The sequence below is a fragment of the Budorcas taxicolor genome, chromosome 3 (genome assembly GCF_023091745.1).
Source record: "Budorcas taxicolor isolate Tak-1 chromosome 3, Takin1.1, whole genome shotgun sequence".
NCBI classification, from domain to species: Eukaryota; Metazoa; Chordata; class Mammalia; order Artiodactyla; family Bovidae; genus Budorcas; species Budorcas taxicolor.
The window spans coordinates 88,862,065-88,889,450 of NC_068912.1; the positions used below are offsets into that span (position 1 = coordinate 88,862,065).

Genomic DNA, 27,386 nt, shown 5'->3' on the forward strand with positions numbered 1-27,386 from the left:
AGTCCATGGGGTCGCAAAAGAGTCAGACATGACTGAGATGCACATATAGTGTGTGTGTATAGAGTGTGTGTTTGTGATAGGCAGAATAAGGACCCCCATATATTTCCATGCCTCAGTTCTCAGGGCCTGTGAATATGTCACCTTATGTGGCGAAAGAACTATGCAGATAGAATTAAGATTAGGACCTCGAGAAGAGAAATTATCCCGGATTATCTAGGTGGGCCCAGTCTAATCACACAGGTCCTTAAAAGCTGAGACTGTTCCTGGCTGCAGAGAACCAGAAAGATGGCAACATGAGAAGAAATCAACCTGCCATTGCTGGCTTTGCAGCACATGGGAGAAGGGGCCACAAGCCAAGGAATCAGCAGCCTCTGGAAGCTACAACAAGCAAGGAAATGAATTCTCCATTGGAGGCTTCAGAAGGAAAGGTAGCCCTCTTGATAGTTGATTTTAGCCCAGTGAGACTGTTGTTGGACTTCTACAGCAGTAAATGTAGTTACAGTTGTGTTGTTTGAAGCTGGTAAATTTGTGATGATTTGTTAGGGCAGCAGTAGAAAACTAATAGAGTGCTCAGTAAATATTTGTTGAAGGAATCAACAAGCGAGCCTCTTACCAACATAGAGAGGTGAGTATTCATCCTCATTAAGAGGGAACAGTCTCAGCGAGGGGAAGCCACTTGGCTAGTGGCTCATAGTAGGTGGTTAGCAGAGCAGTATCTCTAATCCGATCCTCAGCCACCTCCTTGCTGATGTGTGAGGATGTTGGTGTGTAATTGATCTTCCCAGCCACACACAGCATGTCTCCTGTTGATGCATCCTGGGATGAGGTGTGCAGCAGTGTGAGTGTGTCTCTGGGCTAAGAGAGCAAAGGAGAATGAAAGCACTATTGCACCCTGTATGCTTGAGAGACTTAACTGAAAACCTAAGCCTCAGAGCACGTGCTCTGTACAAACAAACAAGTAAGAGGGCCATCCAGCAGCTTCTTTGCTGGTACCTGCAAGAAGCAGCCACAGCTGCCTTCAGCATCTTGTCTTGGGAAAATGCTCTGGGTCAGGACATCCCAGGACCAGGGGTTAGCATTAGATCTGGGAAAGCAGTGAGCTAAAAATTTAATTTCACACCATCAGGTCTGAGAGAAACCTTGAAACCAGTGCCCCATTGTTAATATGAAGGGGTTGGTAGGGGCCACAGAACTGTAAAGTTGTGTTCTTTGAGAATTGATTGTACAGGCACCACAGATTTATTTCAGTATTTTGGAGCCTCTGTGCATGCGGGTGAGCCAAGGCAGATGGTGTGTGCGGGAGAAAATAGTGGGGAGACTGGTTTCCTCATACAATTTTTCCATTAAAAGCTTTGCTAGGGCAGTGGTGGGGATGCTTCTTGGACCTGAAAAAAAACAGAGACCAAGCGAGACCACAGTGAGCAATCTGTATGAGTGATGTGTGCAACTTCGCTGTACAAGGCAGTACTTAATCTACAGGCGTTGGCACATCATCAGTATTTTAAGAGTAACGTCTTCTATATAAAAATACTCAAGAGCCTTATGCTTTATGCTCTGGCCCCCCCAATGATTACACGATCTCCATGCCTCAGTGTGAGAAGCCCAGATTGATTACCCAAGACTTGTTTCCTGTGGTTCTCTTTCCCTCTCATTTGACAGGTAGCAGTATCCATTTGTTTCATTATCTCCTGAGTTTGAATTGGAAAAATAAGCTAAATCAGAGCAGTCTTTCTTGAGTTATAAAACCAACCATGTGAAGATGCTCTGAATGCTGTTCTGCTTGTATGTAACTAAGAGCCAGCTCCTCACGGTAATTTTGCAGGTGATTAGCCTGTCACATAGAAGCATCCCTTTGGGATGACAAAGGAACACAAAGTTGTATTTCTTTACAATAAGCAGATTACCCCAGAGGTTTTTTCTCTCTTCCTCGTCCTCCTCCTGGAAGTCTCTGGAATGAAAATATTTTAGGAGAGGGGTGAAACAAGCTTGGCGGGGGGATATAGGAAATTCATAGTCATCACCTGTTTACATTTCAGATGTCATCAGCAGGCTGTTATGTCTTGCCTGGCTGGGTTATGGAGAAGGACTTAGACACAGCCTCTCTGCTAGGAATGCCCTTTAATTGTATATTTGACGAACTCCTCTTCATCTTGTGTGTCATAAATCGAAGGCTGCCTCTTCTGTGAAGCCTTTCTTGATTTTTCTTGTCAGACACAGACCTTAGCTCCTGCTGTAAAATGTTCCATTGTGTGCTTGGTGCTGCTTTATGTGTCTCCTCCTTAGACTTATACCTGTATGAGTGGAAGAGACCTATGCTATTTCACCTTTATATCTCCAGTGCTGGCGTGCAATAACAGTAGTAGTAAACACGCTGTTGTTGTTGTTACTGTCATTATCATTATGTTCCAGGCTTTGTACCATTCTGTTTATCTGAATTATCTGAGTTGCTAATCACTTATTAAAAAATATCAATATGTAGAATCATTTTGTCTGTATAGTCAAAGCTATGTTTTTTCCAGTAGTCATGTGTGGTTGTGAGAGTTGGACCATAAAGAAGGCTAAATGCCGAAGAATTGACGCCTTTGAACTGTGGTGCTGGAGAAGACTCTTGAGAGTGCCTTGGACTGCAAGGAGATCCAGTCAATCCTAAAGGAAATCAATTCTGAATATTCATTGGAAGGACTGATGGCTGAAGCTTCAATAATTTGGCCACCTGATGTGAAGAGCTGACTCTTTGGAAAAAACTGTGATGTTGGGAAAGGTTGAAAGCAGGAGGAGAAGGAGATGACAGAAGACGAGATGGTTGGATGGCATCACCGACTTAATGGGCATGAGTTTGAGCAAGCTCCAGGAGATGGTGTAGGACAGGGAAGCCTAGCGTGCTGCAGTCCATGGGGTCACAAAGAGTCAGACATGACTGAGCAACTGAACAACATCGACAATGTAGAATAATTTTTTTTCTGTAGAACAGAAATTAATGCAACATTATAAATCAACTGTACTTCAATCAAAACAATCTAGACAGAGTCACTTTCAGTTCAGTTCAGTCGCTCAGTCATGTCCGACTCTTCGCGACCTCATGAATTGCAGCACACCAGGCCTCCCTGTCCATCACCAACTCCTGGAGTTCACTCATACTCACGTCCATCGAGTCGGTGATGCCATCCAGCCGTCTCATCCTCTGTCGTCCCCTTTTCCTCCTGCCGCCAATCCCTCTGAACATCACAGTCTTTTCCAATGAGTCAAGTCTTTGCATGAGATGGCCAAAGTACTGGAGTTTCAGCTTTAGCATCATTCCTTCCAAAGAAATCCCAGGGCTGATCTCCTTTAGAATGGACTGGTTGGATCTCCTTGGAGTCCAAGGGACTCTCAAGAGTCTTCTCCAACACCACAGTTCAAAAGCATCAATTCTTCGGTGCTCAGCTTTCTTCACAGTCCGACTCTCACATCCATACATGACCACTGGAAAAACTATAGCCTTGACTAGATGGACCTTTGTTGGCAAAGTAATGTCTCTGCTTTTGAATATGCTGTCTAGGTTGGTCATAACTTTTCTTCCAAGCAGTAAGTGTCTTTTAATTTCATGGCTGCAGTCAACATCTGCAGTGATTTTGGAGCCCCCAAAAATAAAGTCTGACACTGTTTCCACTGTTTCCCATCTATTTCCCATGAAGTGATGGGATCAGATGCCATGATCTTCGTTTTCTGAATGTTGAGCTTTAAGCCAACTTTTTCACTCTGCTCTTTCACTTTCATCAAGAGGCTTTTTAGTTCCTCTTCACTTTTTGCCATAAGGGTGGTGTCATCTGCATATGAGGTTATTGATATTTCTCCTGGCAATCTTGATTCCAGCTTGGGCTTCTTCCAATCAGCGTTTCTCATGATGTACTCTGCATATAAGTTAAATAAGCAGCATGATGATATACAGCCTTAATGTACTCCTTTTCCTATTTGGAACCAGTCTGTTGTTCCATGTCCAGTTCTAACTGTTGCTTCCTGACCTGCATATAGGTTTCTCAAGAGGCAGGTCAGGTGGTCTGTTATTCCCATCTCTCTCAGAATTTTCCACAGTTGATTGTGATCCACACAGTCAAAGGCTTTGGCATAGTCAATAAAGCAGAAATAGACCAGAAGTTAATGTCTGTTGTCATCCTGTGATAGCAACTATTTAAAACATTTTTAAAATTTATATAGAGCATAGCAAAAGTAATTTTTAAAAGCTATAATAACTCATATCCTCACACCATAGAAACATACGCTGACTGCTCTAAATTTTTTAAGATCAAGAGATAGTTTTTTAGAAATCTCATGAGGATTTTCTGAGGTGCCAGGATATGTGAATAACACAGATATAGTTTTTGAGTGTTATAAAAATTGTTCACCCATTTAATAATAATATGAATCTATACCAAATTTTAAAAAATCAGTATGAAAAGACAAAGGTGTTAAAAGTACAAAGATGGTGTATAATTGACTCATATTAAGGAAAAAGTGTACTAGACAGTATGGTAACATAAATGATTCTATCAATGACTGTTTATTGATAGACTATTTATTAAGACCTACTCTGGGCTAGCTGAATTATTTGCACAATACCATATCACCTTTATAGCAGCATCAAGGAAAGATAAAGCCTAGGAGATTTGGGTCAGACAGTTTTTAGTTTGTTGTTAATAATTTCTCTAAGGCTTGATTTTCATATTTGGACAATGGAGACAATAATGGCTTCTTCATATTGTTGTAGGATTAAATGAAATAGGAACTGTGTCTAGCCCCTCGTAGTTATTGTTGTTCAGTTGCTAGGTTGTGCTGGACTCTTTGTGACCCCATGGACTGTAGCACGCCAGGCTTTCCTGTCTTTCATCATCTCCCTGAGCTTGCTCAAACTCATGTCCATTGAGCCAGTGATGCCATCCAACCATCTCATCCTCTTGTCACCCCTTTCTACTCCTGCCCTCAATCTTCCCCAACATCTGGGTGTTTTCCAAAGAGTCAGCTCTTTTCATCAAATACACAACGTATTGGAGCGTCAGCTTCAGCATTAGTCCTTCCAATGAATATTCAGGGTGGATTTCCTTTAGGATCGATTGGTTTGATCTCCTTGCTGTCCAAGGGACTCTCGAAAGAGTGTTCTCCAGCACCACCGTTTGAAAGCATCACTTCTTGATACTCAGCCTTCTTTATGATCCAACTGTCACGTCTGTACATGGCTACTGGAAAAACCGTAGCTTTGACTACATGAACATTTGTCTGCAAAGTGGTGTCTTTGCTTTTTAATATGCCGTCTAGGTTTGTCATAACTTTTCTTCCAAGGAGCAAGTGTCCTTGAATTTCATTGCTGTTTGGAGTGATTTTGGAGTCCAAGAAAATAAAATGTGCCACTGTTGCCACTTTTTCCCCATCTATTTGCCATGAAGTGATGAAATAGGATGTCATGATCTTAGTTTTTTGAATGTCGAGTATTAAGCCAGCTTTTTCACTCTCCTCTTTCACCCTTATCAAGAGGATCTTTAGTTCCTCTTTGCTTTCTGCCATTAGTGTGGTATCATCTGCATATTTGAGGTTATTGCTATTTTTCCTGGCAATTTTGATTCTAGCTTGTGAGTCATCCAGCCTGGCATTTGCAGGCTGTACTCTGCATAGAAGTTAAATAAACAGTGTGACAATATACAGTCTGTACATGCTCTTTCCCCAATTTTAAGCCAGTCCATTGTTTCATGTCTACTTCTAACTGTTGCTTCTTGACTTGTGTACAGCACCTTCTAGGTACTCGGTAAATGTTTGTTGAATGGTCTGTTCAACCTTGACAAAGTGCTTGGCACATTTTAACTTATTGACAAAAATGATGAAAGCAATAGCTACCATTAACCGAGTGTTTACTATATCCCAAACACTTTTCTATGAATTTCACATGGATTTACAAGTGAAGTAATGTCTGTGTTTGCATTTGGCAATTGGAAAAACTGGGACCAGATTGATGAGGTCACTTACCCACAGTCAGTATTCTTGAGTGATGGAGTTCTAAAACAAGTCCTTGACCTTCAACACAAAGGTTTCATTTCTTTCTTCCATGTCTCAGTTTCCCTGTTCGCCCAGTAGAGCAAGTGGTAAGTCATATTTGGTGTGTGATTTGGAGATTAAACTTTATCCAGTGAGTGATGCTGAATCTTGTCATCATTTGCATAATTTAGGAGGTGGTTTTTCCAGCTGGTGAACAAGCAGACAGTATTGTTTGTTTTCCCCTGGGGGCACTGCTTGGTTGAATGATGCAGGTCATCACGTGTGTTTCCATCCATAGGTAGCAGTTGCTAACAGGTAGTGATCAAACTCTCACTAAAGCAGCTAAGCTGTTCCTGGGGCAGAAGACCCAGTCTGTCTTTATTATAAAAAAGTATTTGTTACAGACCTGCCTGTGAGCCAGAGTATTAATTTCATTCTGAGTAGATGATTCTTACTTTGTAGCTCATTAGGTACATTGGTTCATGCTTTAGACTGGAAGGAAAGTTTGGGGAAATACTCCTGGTTTCACAGCTTCAAATGCAATGAGATGTGATGGAGTTCAAAAATCTATCTCATATTTTAAGGGATATTAAGGATCATATACTTTGAAATGTTTTCTTTTTGATCATGTGTTTTGTATGTTAAGCAGTGAGATTCTACCCATAACTCCACACTGTGAAGTTGTTAGAGGCCTGTAAAGGGTTCTCAGGTAGCAGCCCCTCCTCACCACCTCCTCATTCTCACCTTCAGGGACGCTCCTGTTAGGCCCTGAGACAACTGCAAAAATCACCCTCAGGCCACCCATATCACAGTTTGAAAATTCCACAATAGCTTCAGCACCCTACAGGTACAACTCAGCTGGTGAGAGAGTCAGCATTGCAAAGCCAGGGTCTTTGGGCATTTCTTCCATGATCTTCTCACTTCCCTAACATTCATTTATGTTAAAAGGGAAACTAATCAAAGGTAGAAAATGCTTCAAGTAGCAGCCATTTCAGTAAGCAGTGATAGCCTCCCTGTTCCCCTTTTGGGTTCATGAGAAAGGCTGTTAAACATATGTTCTTAACCCACCTCCAAGTTGCTGAGGCATGCTGTGCTACGATGCCAAATTCAGTGCATCCCAGTGACTCCATCTCCCTAATGCACTGCTAAAAATATGGAAACTCACATGAAAGCATATGTTGCGGTTCGCCTTTGATTTGGGCACAGATCATTCAAGTGTGAAAACAAAATGAGTTGCTCCCTCCTCCTCATGCTCAGATTTTGCACATCTGCACTGTACTTAGGGGGGCAATTATAACTTACATTTTATAGGGCTTGGCAATTTCAGGAAGACACTTAATACCCAATATCTCATGTGATGATTAGGGGAGACATTCCAGTGTAGGCAGAGTTATGGGGCTTTATTTATACCCATTTTGGCATTGAGAAAGACATTCAGACTTGAGGTCCTGTGCCCCAGGATTTTCAACAAGGTCGTCAACTCTAAAACTCCTCTTGTTTCTTTGATGACTGCATCCCTCTCATTTTTAGGCAGAGGTGGAGTGTTCCCAGTTTTTGTTTTGTTGCCAAATTCACCTTGGGACTGTGCATGATAACTTAATGGCTGTTTCAATTGTTGGGATTGCCTGGTGGCTCAGACTGTAAAGAATCTGCCTGCAATGAGGGAGACCAGGGTTTCATTCCCTGGGTCGGGAAGATCCCCTGGAGAAGGGACTGGCAAGCCACTCCAGTATTCTTGTCTGGAGAGTCCCATGGACAATGGAACCTGGCAGGCTACAGTACACGGGGTTGCAAAGAGTCGGACATCACTGAGTGACTAACACACACATGTATGTTGTTAATTATTGGGAGACACTTGCCCTCTGGCAGAGAAGCTGCAGATATGCAGTGACAGGATGGGATTCTGTTCAGAGATCTGGGGATTTGTGCTGAACATCTTCCATTTGTCTCTCTGGGTCCCGGGAGGTGAACCTCTGTGATTCTGTTAGCCTGCTTGTCCTCTGGCTTCTACTTTGTTTTCCTGGTGGCAACTTGGGCAGGGGGCTGATGGAGGGCCCCGAGTAAAGCTGGGGACTTTTTCTCCATCTCTCTCCCTTCAGGATCACCGCAGGCTGGCTGCTTTTTTCCGCCAGAGGTCACAGACCCATAGAATGGTCTTGTCCACCCAGCCTCTCGGTATTAAGTTCTAATAACCACTCTGCCTGTCCCTGCAGGTTTTGGGGTTGTAGCAGCTCCCCAGGAAAGGCTCCTAGCCCTTCGTCCTGCCCTGCCCCCTTTGGCTTCTCTGTAACCCTGCCTGCACCTTTGTACCTGGTCATTTTATCAACCTCTGCTGTGGTCATCCCAGCTTGAGGAGTTCTTCTAGACTTTGCCGGGCCCTGGCTGGTAGAAATTTCTGAGGTAGCGTAATGTTAATTTTGAGTCTTTGAGTTGCTAAGAGGGAGGTCTCCCTGGACAGAAGTCCTCTGCATTACCTTGTAGGTAGTTCCTTTTGCCTCACTTTCAAATACACCCTTCCTTGGTGGTAGCTAAACTTGAAGACTATATATGTTAATATTTTGTTGCCTATGAAAAGTGAAAGTGAAGACGCTCAGTCGTGTCCGACCCTTGTGTGACCCCATGGGCTGTAGCCTACCAGGTTCTTACGTCCATGGGATTTTCTAGGCAAGAAGACTGGAGTGGAGTGCCATTTCCTTCTCCAGGAGATCTTCCCAGCCCAGGGATTGAACCCAGGTCTCCTGCATTGTAGGCAGACGCTTTACCATCTGAGCCACCAGGGAAGTCAGATGCCTATGTGCGTGCAAATAACCTGGAGAGCTTGTCAAAATTTCCAGTTACTGGATGCCTCTCCCCCAAAACTCTGATTGTGTAGACAGGTAGTAGGGCTGGGATAGCTTCATTTTTAACAAGATCTGTGGGTTGATTTGATGTAGGTAGACCTTAGACCACTTCTGAGAAATACTTCCTTATATGAATAGACTGCTTATCAGTTTTTGGCCTTTTAACTCTGTCGGATTCCATAATCAAATTCATGTCTTGCAGGTGGACTTAACATAATTCACTGAGATTCTGTGTTCTTGCAAGTGTGTATGCATGCATGCATGGGCTTAAGGGAAATTTATATTTCCTTAAAAATTAAGGAAATTAAGAAAATTAAGCGAGATAGCACCCTGTCTTGTCCCTTAATAAAACTAGTTGATGATGGTAATTTGTTAGTAGGCTTTGTGTTTTCATGAGTCTCTTTGTCTTAGGACAGTTTTCTATTTTTCCCTCCACCTGTCCATTCACTCATTCATGACACATTTATTAAGCATCTATTATATGCCAGGCACTTTGCTAGGTACCAGAGATTAAAAAAAAAAGTCATCCCTGCCTCCAAGAAGCTCACAAGTAGCTGAAAACAAACATGTAAGCAAATAGGTATTTTGTATTCATCCAACAGATATTTATTGAGCGCCCAATATGTTACCAGGGACTGTTTCTGGCCCTGGGGATACAGTGGTGAGTAAAACAGTCTGGTATCCCTGCGTTCATGCAGGGATGAACTTCATGTATGAATTCTTGCAGTTCATACTAATCCTCTAGCAGTAGACCATATAGTGAGAAAAAAAGAATCGAATTTTTCCTTACACCTAGAGGAGGCTAATGGACCTTTCAAAGCTAGAGCAGTGTAGGCATTATTCCACTAGGCAGTACAAGCTTCCCCATGACAGTTCCCATCAGTGAGTAAGACCAGACCAGACCAAAGCAGTGTGATACTCTGCCCATTGAGCTGATCACTGTAAATATCTGATGACAGATTAAAGAAGCCCAGGGCTAGGAGTAGAAGGGGCTCAACCAGGGGCTGCATACTTCAAAACTGCGGTGCTTTGCCATCAGCCCTGGCATAGCTGCCAGTGTTGGGAAATTCTTAGGAAAAGTAGCATATTTTCTGGGTTGGGTGGATATGGAAGACAGGACAGTGGAGTCATGAAGCGGGGACGCTGGGCTTTCTGTGTTACTGTTGGATCATTTGTAGTCCGTCCCTTCCCATGCCTTGTTTATTTCTCTGTGAGCACACTTGTCATGGTGTGTGACAGCTGTGTCCCTGCCTCCATACTTATATAAACTCCCAAAAGACTACAATCACAATCAGGTCATCTTCCTATCCCTGGAAGCTACAGAAGGTGGTGCACAAAATGTCAGTTGAATGAAGGAATAGATACATGGATAGAACAGCTCTTTATTAAATATGCTGGGTACTGTATTAGATTCAAAGGAGATGGGAGTGAGTACATGCAGATGGCTTCAGCCTGTGGTGGAAGCAGCCACTTATATCACTACTGTGCAGGGTCCTGAGAGTGATGACAGAGGGCCACAGGAGCTGCTGTCACCTCCAGGACAATCTAGTGTGGTGGTTGAGAAGGGGAAGGGGATGAGTGGTCCAGAGTTTGGACTTTAGAGCCAAGCAGCTTGGACTCAATACCTGCCTTGAACATTTGCTAGCTCTGGGACCTGGCCATATGGCATATTCTTATCTGTGCCTCAGTCTCCCTGTCTGACCAGCCACATAGGGGTCTAGTAGGATGAAATGTGCAAATCTATATAAAGAACTTAGTGCAGTACCTGGGTCAGAGCAAGCACAAAGGGTTTGAAGTATGACTGCTGTAGCCAGAATGTGGTGTTCTCCCCTCCCCCTGCCCTAGTTCATATTTGATCCCTAATTCCAATGTAATATTTGGAGGTGGGACTTTTGGAGGTGCTTATTCAGTCATGAAATTACAAGACGCTTACTCCTTGGAAGGATAGTTATGACCAACCTAGATAGCATATTAAAAAGCAGAGATATTACTTTGTCAACAAAGGTCCATCTAGTTAAGGCTATGGTTTTTCCAGTAGTCATGTATGGATGTGAGAGTCGGCCTGTAAAGCAAGCTGAGTGCAGAAGAATTGATGCTTTTGAACTGTGGTGTTGGAGAAGATTCTTGAGAGTCCCTTGGACTGCAGGGAGATCCAACCAGTCCATCCTAAAGGAAATCAGTCCTGGGTGTTCATTGGAAGGACTGATGTTGAAGCTGAAACTCCAATACTTTGGCCACATGATGTGAAGAGCTGACTCATTGGAAAAGACCCTGATGTTGGGAAAGATTGAAGGCAGGAGGAGAAGGGGATGACAGAGGGTGAGATGGTTAGATGGCATCACCAACTCAATGGACATGAATTTGAGTAAACTCCTGGAGTTGGTGATGGACAGGGAGGCCTGGCGTGCTGCGGTTCATGGGGTAGCAAAGAGTTGGACACGACTGAGTGACTGAACTGAACTGATTCGGTCATGAGGGTGGAACCCTCACGAATGAGATAAGTGCCCTTAACAAAGAGGCCCCAGAGAGATGCTCTCCCCCTTCTGAAGGTGAGGACATACTGTAGACAGCTATTTACAGACTAGAAAGTGGACTCCATCAGATACCATATTGGCTGGTACCTTGAGCTTTCAGCTTCTAGAACTGTGAGAAATGAAATTCTGTTGTTCAAGCCACACAGTCACAGTGCTGTGTCATAGCAGCCTGAGCAGACTAGGACAGGTGGCCTCTGTCATCAGAGGTGGGTTCATGTCTCACCTTGGCAACTTCCTGGCTCTGTGACCTGAGGCAAGGACATCGCCTCAGTTTCCGCTACTCCTTTAGTGGTGCTCAGAGTGCTGCGTGACTTCAAGGGCAGTTCTAGGGGTCAGCAAGCACCTGTGGGTCAACCACTTAACATGATAGTAAGGACTCAGCTGTGGTGGAGGAAACAAATGGGAGAAGAGACAGCTATGTGCTTGCTTGGATTGCTTCTCTTAGGGTAAGCTTGAGACTAAGCCCACAGGAACCCCGTTGTCCCCATGTGTGCTTAGGTGCTCAGTCGTGTCCGACTCTTAGCGATCCCACAGACTGTAGCCTGCCAGGCAGGCCCCTCTGTTCATGGAATCTTCCAGGCTAGAACACAGGTGGGTAGCCACTTCCTACTCCACGGTGTCTTCCTGACCCAGGAGTTGAACCTTTGTCTCTTGTGTCTCCTGCCCTGGCGGATTGTTTCCCACTAGCACCACCTGGGAAGCCCTGCATTGTCCCTATCAGGTGCCAAATATGCTATCCTCTGGCACAGCCAAGGATAGACCAAAGGGTCTATCAGGGTGATGAAACAAGCTGTAAATGAAGGTACCATTGTTTCAGATTAGTGTCTCCAAAACCAGGCAGAAAGAACCCTGAGACCTGGGACAGATTGGCAAGTCATAGCAGGACCCACCACTAAAAGATGGGATGCTGAGCCCTGTGAAAATTTAGGGAGGACTTTCAGCCTTCCAGCCTTACAGGGTGGGCTTGGAGCTACACTCCTGGGATGAGGCAGAGCCCCCCAAAGCTGGCTGTATATTAAAATTTATGTAATTAATACTATGCACGGGCTAGTTCCAAAGCAATTACATCATCATCTCAGGGAATGCAACTTAGGTGATTTATGAAAGGTCCATCCATAAGTGTCTGTAATGTGCCATCAGGACTGAGACCTACCCAGGCAGAACCTTCAGAGGGCGCCAGGTTGTCCTATATGAGAGCAGAGGCCAAAGGGATGACAGGGGCTGGGACTGTGGAGGGAATCGGCCATGTCTCTCAGAAAGGTTAAATCTCTTTGCAAGTTAACACTTTCATTATTTTTTTCCCCCAAATAATACAGCTCTGAATTTATCTAGGCAGTTTACTTGGGAATAATTTCTTTTTATGTCAAATATTAGTAGAATGTTAAATTGTATGATCATTTCCCTCCATCAAAATTTTGCTTTCCAGGCAAGAATTAATGTTAATATAGATGTTTAAAATGAGTTAATAAAGATTTACATGTTCTTGATTTATCAGTGATTCATGCATTGAAATGACAGAACTTTGTACCGTTAGGTGATCTATATTATAATGGCTTTGATGAAAATGCTTATCCATTCTTAGAGCTTTTTTGTTTCTTTTCTTGTTTACTTTCCTGTCAAAATATTTAGCCCTTTCATCAATAATAAAATAATCCATTTGTTCATTCGACAGATGTTTACTGTTAAACTTTTTGTTTGTTAATTGGTTTGTGTGTCTTAATTTGTCACGAGTATACTTAGCATGCCTGTGTCAACAAATTCAGATACCTGCAAAGGGACCTTTCTTCCTGGGCATGCCATAGTAAGGATTTTCAAGCCAGAATTGTACTCACTTAATTAAAAAGCACATACTGCTTTTTCCCCTTTGGGATATGCTTCCTGAAGGGGTCTGAAATAGGCTGGAAAAATCATATCCAGTTCTTCTTTAATAATCCTTTAAGTATCTTCTGATGTGCATTTCAGAATGGTGATGCAGATATAAAATTGTAGTGGGAAAAAATTGAATTTTATAAGACCCAGCGATTATGTTCTTGAAATATGTTCATGTCTGTGCCAGTGTCAAGGGGAGCCACCCTCTCTGATTTATTTCACTTGGACCAGAATTTGCGACTGCTGATTTCCTTTCATCCACTTTTGCTAATAGATTCAGGAAGTAATTTCCAGATGTGGAAACAGTAGCTCATAAATGATAAAATGTAGAGCCTGGGCAATTTGGAAAGGAGATAAACTTATTTAGTCTGAGAAGTTGAGATCTCTTCAGACCACTCCACCTTGCTTTGGACTTGCACTGTTCTCTTTCATTTTCCCGAAGGCAATGGCACCCCACTCCAGTACTCTTGCCTGGAAAATCCCACGGATGGAGGAGCCTGGTAGACAGTCCATGGGGTCGCAAAGAGTCGGACACGACTGAGCAACTTCACTTCACTCACTTCATACTTTGTCACTGGAGAAGGAGATGGCAACCCACTCCAGTATCCTTGCCATGGACAGAGAAGCCTGGTGGGCCATGGTACATGGGGTCGCAGAGAGTCGGACATGACTGAAGTGACTAAGCACGCATGCTTTTATTTTCCATTAAATACAGGCGTTTGCAGCTAGGCCTATAGGGTCGTACCAGGACTGTTTCTGTTAAACACAAACACACACACTCTCTCTCTCCTCTTTCTCCCTGCTCTCTCTCCCAGGAAACTTTATATGCTCTTAACTGCTCACTTGGATTATCAGCCCGGCTATGTGTTGTTAAAATTTTATAGCCTCTGAGCATCATTAAGGGGTCATGGAAGCTGATCAGAGGAGGCAGAGGGATGGAGCAAACAGACCAGCAGCTAAATGTGTCAACCAGTGGTCATCTTGATTTATTTGTAAGGTAGCCATGGAAGGGGAGAGAGATTGAATTTTGCTTGTAAAGGGGATGAACCAAGAAGTTTATTATACGTTCATCTTAAAGGTCACATGTATGAGTGGAGAGAGTTCTTGAGGACAATATCATATTATTACAAGATAATCTGCCATACATAACTGTGCATGTTGGCACTATGAAAGCAAAGTGATAGTTTCTTTTTTTTTCTTCTGTCTGGGCTCTTCAGCCTTGGGAAAAAAAAAAAAAGACAACCAAAAAAAAAAAAAAAATAGGAGCTTAAATGTATTATCTTGAAGGCAAAGGCTGTGAAAATCCTTTCAGGGAGCTTGTGTGCCAAAGCATGCTGTGTTAAGTCAGCCGGAGGTCATTACTGTTTTTATTAGGTGATTTTATTATAAATATGATTTGGGCCTCAATCATAAGCAGATCCTTTATGTGTGTTTCTGAACATTCTGGTGGCTCCAAAGCGCTAAATTCCAAATTGGAATATTGATTGTCTGATGGTTGAATTACAGCCTTCTTCAAATCTTGAAGGAGGCCTCAGGGCCCATGTGTCTTTCTGGAGATAAGTTCTCATAACTGAGAGATGTAAGGCCTTAAACAGTGGGTCCCACAAGGTGGAAAACCAAAGGCAGACTGGAGTACTGTTCTCCCCCTGGTAAATCAGGAGGTATTAAACACCCCATTTTATGGCATGTATAAGAGAAATTGTCATAATTTGTAAATGTCCCTGAATTTCCTCTCGGGCAAGGCAAACATTAATGCAGCCTGCACATGTTTATTATTTCCATGCAAATCCAACTGAACAGTTTTTTTTTCAATTCTGTAGATTTTTTTTTTTTAAACTTAACCACAGGCATCTTTCTCAATTTTCCAATTCTATAAATGTCCCTTAGTTTTAAAGTTTAACCCTAACATTTTTAGAATGGCCAAACATACTTTCATCAGGATTTCTCAATATCAGCATTGTGCTCAGTCACTCAGTCGTGGCTGACCCTGTAGCCCACCAGCTCCTCTGTCCGTGGAATTTCCCAGCAAGAATACTGGACTGGGTTGCCAGTTCCTCCTCCAGGGGATCTTCCCAACTCGGATCAAATCTATATCTCTTGAGTCTCCTGCATTGGCAGGCGGATTCTTTACCACTGTACCACGTGGGAAGCCCTTCAGTCTTAGTACCGTTGACATTTTGTGCCAGATGATGTACAGTATAGGATGGTTTGCAGTATCCTTGGCCTGTACCCAGTAGATGTCAGTAGCATCTCCTCCTACCATTCCAACAACCAAAAATGTCTGCAGATATAGTCCCCTGGGGGGTAAAGAGCCTCTGGTTGAGAATCACTGCCTTGAAGTGGTGTCCACTCAAAGCACTTCGACATTCTAATCACAGAGCAAAGTGACATCGGAGACTTTTGAGATGCACATGTTCCCCATCCTGAACCCCCCTCCCTCCTCCCTCCCGGTACCATCCCTCTGGGTTGTCTCAGTGCGTCAGCCCCAAGCATCCAGGATTCATGTTGATGTATGGCACAACCAATACAATATTGTAAAGTAATTAACCTCCAATTAAAATAAATAAATTAAAAATAAATAAATAAAAGGAGAGGCACATTCAAACCCCAGGGATACAAACCCTTGTTCATATGTTAACTTCTCCTCGAGCAGGTGAGGCCTGAGGGCAGGGCTGGCTGTGTGTTTTCTGTATCCCCATGGCCTGGGACTTCGAGTCAAGTAATGGGTCCCTAGGAAATATGTGCTGGATGAAGAAGAAACCAATTACCTGTCTCTAAATATGTATGTATCTTTCATAAGCATATTCTTTTATATATTTATGTATATGCATATGTATGTATCTGTCCTTCCATAAAAACGTGGCTGAGAATTTTTTCTTTTTTTCTTTTCTCTCTCAGCATATAGTGACCAGCACATAGCAGATACTCAGTAGCTATAGGTTGAATGGCTACCTGGCATGTAAAAAATACATTGAAAAGATGAATTAACAAAACATCCTGGTCACATGCCACCATAGGTGCATTTTTGTGGCAATTACAGTAGTCTGAGGTTGAATGTGGGATGCTCCACAAATGAACACTTTAAGAGGCCAGATACTTTGCCACCTTTGAACATTACACTCAATGCCTTGGGGGCCCAGGTCCAGGGAGGCCTGTTGAATCTTTTTGAATCTGCACTGGCAAGATGGAGAATGTTATGGTTCAGTGGGGGATGAATTATTTCATTTTACACTCCCAGATCATCACAGCTGTGCATATAGCCGCTTCCCATTCCCAAAACTGCCCTGGCTGCCCTTCCAGAGTTGTGGCCAATCTCACCGTGATGACTGTATTTCCAAGGACTACATTTAAAGTTATAAACAAGTCAGAGCATCACAACCATTCCCAAGATTGATGCTGAAACAGCATAAAAGTTTACTATTATTGGAAGGTGTTTGAGATCACTTTTTAAGCTTTAGATTTAAATTTGTCCTGTGGGCTTGACCAGTACAGTGGTGTGATTTTTAAATGGACCATAAAAAATATTTACAAGGTCCAGTGGATTTCTAGGTCGGGCCTCAAAGCTTGAGGAGGAAAACAGAATCAAAAGGCACTTCAGTTAAAATCAGAAAAGATGGTTGAAACGACCTGGTTCAGCCTCGTGAGTTACAGATGAGGAAATTATTGGAGATGATATGACTTGTCCAAGGTCGCAGATTTTTTGTGGGAGGGGGGCTTGTCTTTTAAATATCTCAATCTCTCCCCACCCCACCCCAGTAAAATTAGTCCAAGATTCACACACACAGATAAACAATAATTTTCCTAGATTGTTAAAACATAGATGTATTTGGACTTAGAAAATGATAATTTAAAAATAGTCAAGTGCAAATATTTTCTTTTACTTTGTGAGTAAACTAGAGGTCCAGAGAATGGGACCTTTGCTATTATTTATTTAAAAAGCTAGTTACTAGCAAAGCTGCAAGTTGAATCCAGGAGCCCTTTCTGTTGAGTTTTTCTTTGGAAAAGCATGCAACTTGCTTATTATCTTATTTTTCACTCTCCTGATTGTAGTCATTTGTTAGCTGATATTTCCTGGGCAGCTGTTTATGCTGGACAACAAGATACAGAGGTTTTCAGGACACGGGCTCTGCCTTTAGGAGCTCACATTTTGATGGAGAGACTGAGAAACGATCAGACAATGCCTGCTGGATATAATATTCAAGATAAGAAGACTGTGTTTGGGGGCTATTAGTGGAAACTGGCAAAGAAAGTTCTTGGCTGGAGGTGACACCGGCAGCCAGGGAATGTGAGGGTCACCGCAGGAGGAGTGGTGTTTAGCACAGGGGCTGAGTGGAGCACTGAGCCAAAAAGAAAGCCTGAAAAGAGAGTTAATCAGCATAGTGCCATGCAAGAACATAGACCTTGATTCAAGACCTGGATTCCTAACTTCTTAGTTGAATGATCCTGGTTCAGTCCTTCATTGATGTCACCCTCATTCTCCATAATGAGGATGCTCATTAATAATAACCCTTATTTTCATCATACTCACATGCGGACTTGTTTGAGTGCTAGGTCCCCAGCCGTGTACATGGATGTTCATCCTGACCACACGAAGAACCCCCATGTTCCGAAGAGGGAAGTTTCCCAGTAGTTCAGAGCTGTCCATGATTTCATCTCAAGCCTAAACCCAGAGCCAAGTTTAGAACCTGTTCTGGCTCCAACTATAAGACTCTTCTGAGGATTCAGTGGGCTGTTCCCATTACAGAAAAATGTACGCCATTTGTTTTGTATAATAACATTCCCTCTGTGTCCACTTGGTAGGCCCTTGCTTGGGGACATATGTGTGCATCACTTGTATTTCTTATCCACAAATTTTCTATTCATGATGGATGAATAAAATATGGAAAAGGAAAATATTTATCTAGAGTATCGAGTTTTTGGTCCTGGAAATGTGGTTTTCTCTGGGTATATGCCTAGGAGTGGGATTGCTGGGTCATATGATAGTTCTATTTTTAGTTTAGTTTTTTGTTTTTTTTTTCTTACTGTTCTCTATAGTGGCTGTATCGATTTACATTTCCACCAACAGTGTAAGAGGGTTCCCTTTTACAATAAACAGCATTTATTTTTTGTAGATTTTTTGATAATGGCCATTCTGACCGCAGTGAGCCAATACCTTCCTGTAGTTTTATTTCACATTTCTCTAATGCTTAGTCATGTTGAGCATCTTTTCATTTGTTTGTGGCCATTTCTATTTCTTCTGCATAGGTACCAGCCCCAGGGGAAGGGCTGGATCTCTTTCCTCCCCTTCTCTCATCCCACGGTTTGAGTTCTTACTTCCATTGATTAAGCTCTTGCTCGCTGCCAGCCACTGTGATACATCATCATGGCATTCATAGCAGGAATGAGGACATCAAGGCCTGGAGAGGTTGCCTGACTCGCTGCTAGCAAGCAGAGGCGGTAGTGTGCAATGCAGGGTCTGTCTCCATCGTCCCAACTTTAACCATTAAGCAATATTGTCTGTCCTCCTAATTCTTTGGGGAAATTTTTCTGCCACTGTGATGAGGCAAATGTAATATTCACTTTTCTAGAGTCCCAAGTGGAGAAGGCAGTGGCACCCCACTCCGATGTTCTTGCCTGGAGAATCCCAGGGACGGGGGAGCCTGCCGTCTATGGGGTCGCACAGAATCGGATACTACTGAAGTGACTTAGCAGCAGCAGCAGCAGCAGAGTCCCAAGCTCTTTCCTTTCAATCCCTATTCAGCTGTCCCCTACCATAAAGTGTGACTTTTCTTAGTGTGTTTCTGATATCAGCCTTTGGCTAGTTTTCAGAGGTGAGAGGAAAAATACCTCTTGGGTATGTTTGCCCATATGCAATGGGAAGACACGTGCATGGCGTGATACTTAAGACTTGAACTTACAAGGTTTCTTTGGGTAGCTGCATTTTGGGGAGCCTTTGTTGTTTTGCTGACTTGATTCTCACTGCAGTGTGCTGACATAGATGTGACTGCCTTCATTTTACAGAGGTGGAGATGGAAACATGCAAATATAAACTGACACCTGTCCTAGAATCTTTGAAAAACTGATGCCCACTCCCAGTAGGTCTCTGAACACACGTGTAGCTCAGGTCCCCAAACATGTAAGACATCTAGCGCTGATTGGAAACTGTCTTTCACACTCCAGGGCTCTTGCTTTTTTCCAGGGTACCATTTTATGTGAGCTTTGTACAGTCATTTTACATTTCTGTGCTTCATTCTTCCCATCTCTTCTAATAGATGCTCAGAATAGTGATGGGAGTAAAAACACAGGTGCTGGAGTCAACAGCCTGGATCCTCTCTTTTTTGCTCCCCAGCTGTGTGACGGTGGATAAGTTCCATCATTTGGAATCTTAGTTTTTGAAGTGAGGATAATGACAATACTAATCTAATGATATATCTATCAAGATGAAATAATTTACATAGATATAATGCTTATAATAGTATCTTACGTATGATAAGCTCTTTCTATATGTATTAGCTACTATAATTATGAACTGGCATTATTTACCATTCAAACATTTCATAAGCCACTACTGTGTGCCAGACACCGTGCTGGATAGTAGAGTGGGTTCCTGGCATCCCTTTCATCTCTGACGTTCCATGATGGATATAAACAGCCAGACCCTCCATCACTGGTGGAAGCATTGTATGGTTCGCTTCAGGGGACATTCTGACTCTCTGCTTACAAATTGTTATGTGTGAAATGAAAAATGCATTTAGCTATTACTTTCTTTTACCCATCTTGTTCACGTAGGTGGATTGTATTTTACTACCTAATTAAGAGTAATGGGAAAAAAATGGAAGGGAGCACATTTGTAGCTGATGTGTGGGTTGAAGTTTCCTGAGATGAGAAACAAACTCATAAACAAGAGAGACAATAGCACTATTTAAATGAGGAAATCCATGGATAGCAGCACACTGAGTAATGCCATTATGCTGTTTTGGGGCTGGGAGAAGGAGAGCATGAACATATTTGCACCTAGTGACCTTGGTCCTGCAAAGAGCAGGACACATTTGGATATGAAAATTATTTTCACCCTGTCATGTTAGCGTCATTCTATTTCTCTGCACACCTTTCCACTGCTGCACAAATCAGAGATAAGTCCGGGACCTCACGCAAGCCAGATCAGAAGAGGATAAACTGGAGAGGCTTAGCCTGTTTCCTCTTTTTGGGAACTAGCATGTGAACACCAGTTTCTCCTTGCCTCTAGTTTACAGAATTTAGCCACACATACTGGAAAGAGCCTGTTACTTTAGGGTTAGATTATGACTCCTGCTCTTTTAATTATATATTCCTCGCCACCCTTGAGTAAGACATATCTTTCTGAGGCTCTTGCCTTCTTGGGAGTATGGGGCACAGAATTAGACTTGGCCTGATATTCTGTAAAGAAAGCTGAGTGCCGAAGAATTGGTGCTTTTGAACTGTGTTGTTGGAGAAGACTCTTGAGAGTCCCTTGGACTGCAAAGAGATCCAACCAGTCCATCCTAAAGGAGATGAGTCCTGGGTGTTCATTGGAAAGACTGATGCTAAAGCTGGAACTCCAATACTTTGGCCACCTGATGCAAAGAACTGACTCATTGGAAAAGACCCTGATGCTGGGAAAGATTGAAGGCAGGAGGAGAAGGGGACGACAGAGGATGAGATGGTTGTATGGCATCACTGATTCAATGGACATGAGTTTGAGTAAACTCCTGGAGTTGGTGATGGACAGGGAGGCCTGGAGTGCTACAGTTTATGGGGTTGCAGAGAGTCGGACACGACTGAGTGACTGAACTGAACTGATATCCAAAGCCTGGTATGGTGGGAAGTGCATGGTCTTTGCAGACAAAGAGACCCCACCTGACTCATGGCCGCTCCTCTTTACTGCACTGCTCAGAACCTCAGTTTCCTCTTTTGCTAATTGAGCACAATATTAGCTGTGTCTCTAGGCTGTTGCAGGGTCTAATGGTGTATCATGTGTTTGGTTGGAATGTAGTAGTCCATTTAAATTAAAATGTTGGGCCCCCTTAGACCTGTTTCTTTATCATGAAATGCAGAATATGTGCAAAAAAGTTTATGATCTCATATGTAGACAATTAATGACCTCATGTAGACAATTAATGAACAATAAGCAGATGCGATTCATGGGGTTGCAAAGAGTTGGACACGACTGAGTGACTGAACTGAACTGAACTGAACTGAACTGAAGCAAATAAAAATAAAATGAAACCCCAGGTACCCACTCCCCATGCCACAAAAGAGAACACTATTAATCACTTGAAACTTCCTAAGATCTCCTTGATAGCATCCCCCTGCCTACTCCCCGGGTAACTTCTAGCTTGAATTTCATGTCAATCATTTCTTTGGTGTCTTTTCATAGGTCTCCCTAAACAATTTGTATTTGATTTCATTTTTCTGGCTTTTTAACTTTACATAAATGTAATCTTACCAGAAAACACTTTTGTTTTGCATTGTGTTTTCAAAATTTCTTGCTGTCGATGCATGTACCTATAGTTCATTAATTTTTGCTGCTGTGTAGTATTCTGTTCCTGGGATCTCTCTCTATCTAACCTAGTAATGGAGTCATTTGGTGAGTTTCTACATTTTTTACTGTTATGAAATATGTTGTTATAAATATTCTTCTATCCCTTTGATTTTGAAGCTGAAAAGGTCTTTCCAGATGGTTTGTTTCTTTTTGATGTCTGATCTTATCTGTTACTCTTAGAATATGGCGTTTTTGACTGGACTCAGACTTAAAGGTAGAAGCTCTCTGAGAGGACAGCCTGCATGTCGTGGGAATCTGTTCTTGGTATTTTTCTTTGGCCTGCTTCATTCTTCTGGTGCAAAGCTTAGCGCATTCTGCAGCCTCTTTCTTGTTTTTCTTAGCATGCTGTTTCTTCAGAGCAATAGGCCAACATTTGTGTTGCAGAAGAGGTTTAATAAGACGCGGAATCTCGGGTGCTTTGGTTCTAGGTTCCTTACCTTCATTGTTTAGGGGCTTTCTCACAGCATACTGGCAGACCTCATCTTCTTTAGAGAGATTAGAAAGTCTGCAGATTCTGCTAGCTCCTTTGGGCCCCGGGCCATGAGGAGTGTCAGTGAGTGTCAGTGAGTCCAAAAATATCCTTCTCCCCTTTTTAATGATGATCAAATTGAGAACATTCAGATTGGCACCCACAGTACAACCCCGTATAGACTTGCACTTTCTTTCTTCAGTCCTCCTTGGTCTGTAACAGGAATGCCCCTTACTCAGTAGCAGGTGGGCTCAACCATGGGTCAAGACACCCTGCTTCACTGGGAAACCTTGTTTGTGGTTCCCACCACTAATTCAAACCACAGAAACCTTCCATTCTTCACTGGAACATCAGCAGCAACTTGTGTGGCCATACACTTCTCATGAAAGGCATAACGTTTTCATTCACTGTCCACTTCAATGAGTTTTTGGCGGCCAGTGGGAGGGAAAGAGATGTTCAGCTTCATCCCGAAGCAGCCGGCGACCTCCGAGGCACCATGACAAACAGCTAGACAGATTTGTTAAAAGTAAAAATGCTGCACTTTCTTATTTATGGCTGCACGGGGTCTTCATTGCTGTATGTGAGTTTTCTCTAGTTGCAGCGCGTGGGGCCATGCTTCATTGCAATGTACAGCCTTCTCATGGCAGTGGTTTCAGTAGTTGTGGCTCACAGGCTTAGTTGCCCTGCAGCATGTGCGATCTTCCCAGATCAGGGCTCAAACCAGCATCCCCTGCATTGGCAGGTGGATTCTTAATGACTAGACCACGAGGGGAGCCTCAAACAGTTTATTCTTATATCTTAGCTCAGCCTAGTTGTTTTCCATATCAGACAGCTGAGGCCTAAGAAAGCAGGGCAAGTCCCCAGGTTCCGCAGCTAGTGAACGGCAGTCGGGGCCCATCACCCAGATCTCTGGTCCAGTTTGGCTGATGGCTGTGGTAAAGGCCCATGTCTGATAGTTTGCCTTTTTATTTTAAGCAATTTCCCATACTTTTGATATTATAATTTTGGAAGTTTTATTTGGGAGAGCTCTTTAAGACTCTCCTAGAAATACGCTGGCATTTGCTGTTGAGATGGTTTTTCTCCCTATCTCTGAAGTTGGGGCTATGCTGGCCTCTGTCCCATTAATGCTGGCCTTGGGCACACCCCATGGCTATGGACCTATCATAAGCTTCTACCCCTTCAGCAGTGAGAGCCCCTGAGACATGTTTCAATCAGGGAAGGAATCAAAATAGACCCAAGATGGCCAGGGGGAAAAACTGCTGAGGAAAGAGGGATCTGATTCCTTACAAGGCACTTTCTTAGGAAATGTCCCTTTACTATAAATAGGAATGGGATATTCAATTTTAGGCCCCCTTTAAAAAAAAACAAAAAACTCTCTAGGACCAAAATTAGATTGGAGGCTGATGGAATGAATATAGGATGGGGTGATTCTGTGCTGAGACACGTCTGAAAGTTTGAGCAGCTGGTGCGGTGGAACAGCTGAGCCGCAAACAAATAGCAGCTTTAGCACTTCTTATTTCAAGATGCCCTGGTTTGTTAACTCCAGCACTCGACTCACTGGTAAGCTCTTCTCGGAGCCCCTCAGCATCTCATCCCTCTCTGCTACCCGTAAACTGGGCTACCTTGGTCAAGTGATGCCTCTTTCTGGGCTTCAGCATCCTGCATCCTGTCATGGGAAGAGTAGCCTGTGTTTGTTAAGAGCTTGTCATGTGCCAGGCACCATGCCAAGCACTCTGTGTGGATCACCTTATTTAGTTTTCACAGTAACACCATCAGATGAGAACGTTTATGTTTTTTGTATACGGACGAAATTGAGCACAGAAAATTGAGTTGCATTCAGCACGTCGATCCCAGTGAAACAGGGAATTGGGGAATTGTCCTGGGAGAGATCTCTTTGGGCCTCTGTCCCTCATACTTGTTTTGGACTTTTTTTTTTTTGCTGTCTGTCTGTTTTTTGGCCATGCCACATGGCTTGCAGGATCTTAGTTCCCTGACCAGGGATTGAACCCAGACCCTCAACAGTTAGCGTGTGGAGTCCTAACCACTGGACTACCAGGGAATTTCCTGTCCCTCGTACTTGGAGCAGGAACTATTGTGTGTTCTAGGTGTCCCCCTTTCCACAAGGCCCTTCACATCTGACACCTGGCCATCACATCACATCTGTCAGCTGTGGAACCACAGAAAAGAATTTGGTTAGGATTCAGAGTTTGTGATTTGCATTTGTTTGGAGAGAATGCCCAAGTTTCCTGTCTCCCTTTCTCGGAGATCTGTCACCCCTGAAAGTGTAAAAATCACTGACTTCATGTGAAAGTCACTAAGACAACAAACCACTGCAGTCAACCATTTGAAGACAAGGAAATAGACTTGTTTTTCTTATGAATGAATAAATTTTCAAAGGCTTATACTGATTACTTTTTAATGATCTGACCAAATATTTTGAAGTCATATAAACACAGTGGAAATTCACTGTAAGGAATGTATCTTCAAACTCAGAGTGGTAACCTGTTTTGTGAGTTAAACTATGTATGCACTGCTGCTGCCGCTGCTAAGTCGCTTCAGTCGTGTCCGACTCTGTGCCACCCCATAGACGGCAGCCCACCAGGCTCCCCCGTCCCTGGGATTCTCCAGGCCAGAACACTGGAGTGGGTTGCCATTTCCTTCTCCAATGCATGAAAGTGAAAAGTGAAAGTGAAGTCACTCAGTCATGTCTCTTAGCGACCCCATGGACTGCAGCCCACCAGGCTCCTCCATCCATGGGATTTTCCAGGCAAGAGTACTGGAGTGGGGTGCCATTGCCTGCTCTGTATGTATGCACAGTCACGTCCAATTCTTTGCAACCCATGCACTGCAGCCCGCCAGGCTCCTCTGTCCATGGGATTTCTCAGGTAAGAATCCTGGAGTGGGTTGCTAGTTCCTCCTCCAGGGGATCTTCCCGACCCAGGGATCGGACCCAGGTCTCCTGTACTCCTGCACTGGCAGGTGGATTCTTTACCACTGAGCTACCTGGGTCTTTTCCGGTGAATTAGTTCTTCACATCAGATGGCCCAAAGTACTAGAGCTTCAGCTTCAGCATCAGTCCTTCCAATGAATATTCAGGACTGATTTCCTTTAGGATGGACTGGTTTGATCTTGCAGTCCAAGGAGCTCTCAAGAGTCTTCTTCAACACCACAGTTCAAAAGCATCAATTCTTCAGCACTCAGCTCTATTTGTGGCCCAACTCGCACGTCCATACATGGCTACTGGAGAAACCATAACTTTGACTAGACAGACCTTTGTCAGCAAAGTAATGTTTCTGCTTTTTAATATGCTTTCTATGTTGGTCATAGCTTTTCTTCCAAGGATCAAGCGTCTTTTAATTTCATGGCTGCCGTCACCAGCTGCAGTGATCCTGGATCCCAAGAAAATAAAGTCTGTCACTGTTTCTGTTGTTTCCCCATCTATTTGCCATTAAGTGATGGGACCAGATGCCATGATGTTAGTTTTTTGAATATTGAGTTTTAAGCCAATGTATACACTCCCCTCTTTCACTCTCATCAAGAGGCTCTTTAGTTCCTCTTAGCTTTCTGCCATAAGAATGGTGTCATCTGCTTATCTGAGGTTGTTGATATATATCCTGGCAGTGTTGATTCCAGCTTGTGCTTCTTCCAGTCCAGCATTTCACATAATGTACTCTGCATATAAGTTAAATAAGCAGGTGACAATATATAGCCTTCATCTACTCCTTCCCCAATTTGGAATCAGTCCATTGTTCCATCTTGAGTTCTAACTGTTGCTTCTTGACCTGAATACAGCTTTCTCAGGAGGCAAGTCAGGTGATCTGGTATTCCCATCTCTTGAAGAATTTTCCACAGTTTGTTGTGGTCCACACAATCAAAGGCTGTGGCAAAGTCAATAAAGCAGAAGTTGATGTTTTTCTGGAACTCTCTTGCTTTTTCTATGATCCAGTGGATTTTGGCAATTTGATCTCTGGTTTCTTTGCCTTTTCTAAATCCAGTTTGAACATCTGAAAGTTTTCAAGTCGCATACTGTTGAAGCCTACCTTGGAGAATTTTGAACATTACTTTGCTAATGTGTGAGATGAGTGTCATTGTGTGATAGTTTGAACATTTTTTGGCTTTGCCTTTCTTTGGGATTGGAATGAAAACTGACCTTTTCCAGTCCTGTGGCCACTGCTGAGTTTTCCAAATTTGCTGGCATATTCAGTGCAGCCCTTTAATATCATCATCCTTTAGGATTTGAAATAGCTCAGTTGGAATTTCATTGCCTCCACTATCTTTGTTCATAGTGATGCTTCTTAAGGCCCACTTGACTTCACATTCCAGGATGTCTGGTTCTAGGTAAGTATCACACCATCATGGTTTTCTGGGTCAATAAGATCTTTTTTGTATAGTGTTTCTGTGTATTCTTGCCACTTCTTCTTAATATTCTTACTATTCAATAGTAATAGTAATCAATAATAACATTTGCATTTATTGAGCACATATTATATTTGGCTCTCTTTTTAGGACTCTACATGAATTAACAAATATAATTACCAGAACTGCAGTTTGAAGTAGGTACCAAACTACTTTGTTCATTTTACAGAGAAGAAAATTGAGGTGCAGAGAGCTTAAGGATTTGTCCAAGGTAAATCTGAGACCAGGCCAGAATGTGTCACATTAAGTCTGATGGCAGATATTAATACAGAGCAAGTTAATATAGTCACTCTTTGGATGACCTTCATTATAATTCCTTAACTCTGAGACTTTTGCCTCTTCCTGAAAGGTCTAAGATGAAGGAATCAAACATTGCTTAAATACCTGACAGGGGACAAGTGTTTTCACATATGTTATTGGCTCTTCAATACTGTTCCAGGCCTGTATTTATCATGGCACTTTGTGGTGGTTGTAGGTTTACCTGTTTGACTTTCTCTTTGGCTCTGAGCTATTCACTTATCTCTGTATTGGTGACCTTTTCTGTAGTTAACAAGCTACCCCCAAATTTCAGTTATTATTCAGGTCAGCTGTATCTCTGCTCAGCTCAGTCCCAAGAGTCTGGTCGTTCCAGAAACCCAGGCTCTGAGGTTCTCATGAAAAAGTGCAGAAATGCCAAAGTCTGCACTGACCAACATTACGTGCCTTTAAGGTTTCTGCTC

General features: G+C 43.0%; 1 pseudogene; it reads right to left on the bottom strand.

Moving 5' to 3' along the window:
- Positions 1-642: 642 nt before the first annotated feature.
- Positions 643-22,741, bottom strand: LOC128045598 (40S ribosomal protein S6-like; annotated as a pseudogene).
- Between the last annotated feature and the right edge of the window lie 4,645 nt (positions 22,742-27,386).